Source organism: Heterocephalus glaber, unplaced genomic scaffold, assembly GCF_053883595.1.
Source record: "Heterocephalus glaber isolate CG9 unplaced genomic scaffold, H.glaber_assembly_v1.0 deba00001509, whole genome shotgun sequence".
NCBI classification, from domain to species: domain Eukaryota; kingdom Metazoa; phylum Chordata; class Mammalia; order Rodentia; family Bathyergidae; genus Heterocephalus; species Heterocephalus glaber.
Genome location: NW_028258325.1, coordinates 6895716 through 6898726, shown reverse-complemented (window position 1 = coordinate 6898726; position 3011 = coordinate 6895716).

The following is a 3011-nucleotide window of genomic DNA, read 5'->3' as shown; positions in this document are numbered from 1 at the left end:
CCTGAATAGGGATTATCTCACAAGATAAACAGCTCTGTCTGGATTCAGACAGAAGTGCATTTTGACAAGGTCAAAGACTCGTCTCCATCCTGAAGTCCCTGTTCCCTGGGACACACAAGGTTCCTTGTTTGAGTGGAAGAGGTAAAGGGGTGGAGAGGAGAGAACTCATTAATTTTGTCAATAACCATTCCTCTCCATCTTAGCTTTTATAGACTGACTTAAGTAAAAGACGAGCTTTGTATGTTTTCTTATTCTGTTCACAGAGTGATTTAAAATTGGATCTTTCTATTTTCAGCTAACACCATCTGATATTCACAGGCCCTGTATATCTACTTCCTCCCAATGTCTAATCAATTTCTTCCCAGCATGGAGCCTCTCCTAAAATCAACTCAGGTATAGATCTCTCATCACTTTGAATTCAATGTGCTCTCTTGCCTTTTCACAGTTGTTGTCAGTTCTTCTTCGCTGTCAGCTCTCTTCGGGAGCTTTCCCCTTCCCTTGACATTGACCCCATCCCACTTGAGGATGGTCAGTGTCTTGCACACGTTCCATCACTGCCCATGCCAGACCAGCGGCAGACATTTCCAAAGGGCCACAGATTCCTATTCTGCTAAGCTTGAATGGGTGTCAGCAGGACTGTTGCTGTTGTTGTCATTGTTGTTTTCATTAACACAATTTTCCAGGCAAGGATTTTGCGATGACAGAAAGGTGTACGTGAAAGCATGGTGAAGGTGAAAATAGAGATGAGGATGATAAGTGTCGATAGTGCTTGAAGAACATCCACAGAAATATCCTGGACAGAAGTCAGCACACGTTTCAGATTCTGAGAGACACAATGCTAAATGGGAGTTAAACGGAAGGACAAGAATTTGATACTCAAAACTAGAGTCAAGCTGCGGTAGCATTTTTAACAGTTCACTGGGCGCACAAGATGGTGTACCCAGATTTCCATATATGTGGTCTCACTTATCCTACTCCCAAACTACTATTGCATGCATTTTGCAGAGGAGGGGCTTATGTCTTGAATAATGAAATTACCCTGTCCGGTTTATAAGAAGAGAATCAAAGGCAGTAAACTTTCTGTGTTGGGACAGGACAGAGTTAAGTACACATTCTCTTGATTTCTCATAACAGCTTGTTAGGCTTCTTGCTAACATTTGGGGACCTTTATTCTGCTCATGTTCTAAGTTGTTCAAGAAATCTTTAGTCAAATGAAATAAAATTAATTATGTTCTTGAGAGAAGGGGAAAAAGAAGAGTGATAGCTTATGGTGAGATTATTTTAATGTGAACCTGCTGTTTGCATAAATAGAGAACCTTGTTACTGCTAATCAAATCTTCAGGGGAAAAAATACTCTATTTGTAAGTAGAATTTTTTTGTTCATATGTAGGAAAATGTACAAAAGTCTTTGTTGATCAATAAGCCACTATTTGCTTTAAGCTCCTTCCAATAGGGGTTGATAATGGCAAGCATTCTCTAATTTCTTCATCATAGCAGAGAAGCTTGAAATAAAGTTTCATTCCATTTTTTGTTCATCTCTTGAGCATCAATTTCTACCAAGAAATTCACAAAATTCAAGGAAGCAGCAGAAGCTACCATTAAGCTCTGAAAAAAGCATGGCCCACAGCTTCACATATGCCCTTAATTCTTTCGAAAAAATTGATTATCTGCCTGTGTGTGGCAGGCTTGAGTCCCTGTTCTCAGAATATAAGAGTGAATCTTGGTCATAGCATAATTCAGAAAGGTAAATTAGATAAGAAAACATTTACATAATTGTCACATAAAACTATACCATATATTCAGAGTAATGGATAGTGTGGAAGAAAGAAAAAATAGACCACATGAAAGGATCAGCAATGCTAGGAGAAGAAATCTTTACAATTTTAAGTCACACGGGCTCCATAAGCCTCACTGAGAAGATGTTATTTTGGGCAACATCTCAAATCCCACTTACATTAACCATGCATGGAGGAGGAGGCCTTGTCCAACTTCCTCTCCTAAGGCAGGTGAGCAGAGTGGAATCTACTAGGAGTGCAGCTGTGTTTGGGGGCGGGTTGCAAAGAGATCCCCATGAAGGTGTATTCAGCAGTCTCCGATGGATGCATAGAATGAGCTACTCATAAATAAAGATGTAAAAAAGCACAATCAAGGGTCGAAAAATGAACCAGAGTCAAGAAAGGTGTGAAACAGTTTCAGTATTCCCATTTACTTATTTATTTATTTAGAACTGAAGGCTGAACTCAAGGCCTGTAACTGAGCGACATGCCTAGCACCTTTTACAATCTTTTATTTTGAGACAGGATTTTACTGAGTTGCTAAATTTCTCAGGCTGGGTTCAAACTTTGAATTCTGCTGCCTCACCCTCCTAGAGTGCTAGGATTACAGGTGTGTGCTGCGACATCCAGCTTCTCCATACCTCTACAGAGGCACTACCAAGCCTCAAGCCCAAAGGGGAACCTGGGTCTATGAATCTGCTAGGACACAGGGTGGCTTGAACAGCGGAAATGTATTTCCCACTGTCCTGGTGGCTGGACAGCTAGAGTGAAGGTGAGGGCAGGTTTGATTTCTCCCGAAGCCCTGAGGACTGCAGATGGCCACCTTCTCACTATGCCCTGGATCTTTCTTTCCCTGCATGTCCTCTTTTCACCTTTTTCTTTCTGTATATCCAAAGTTCTCCTCATGAGGACACCAATTATAGTGGATTTCTGCCCCTGGTAGCCCCATTTTAACTCAATCACTTTAGTAAAGACCCCACCTCTAAACCCAGCACAGGCTGAACTACCGGGGGTTAGGACATGACGTGAGTTTAGGGGAATAGGGATTCTAATTCAGTCTATAGCAGTGGTTGAACAATAAGTGATCTGAGATTAGAAGCCAAAAGAATGAAGAGGCTTTCATGCTTTATTCATAATGAGAGTTCAAGGTGCCAGAAATTGGCCTGAAATGTGGGAGCTGCCAAAGGTGGAGTGATGAGGGTCATTGTGGCAAAAGGACTGGACCTGTCTAGGCAG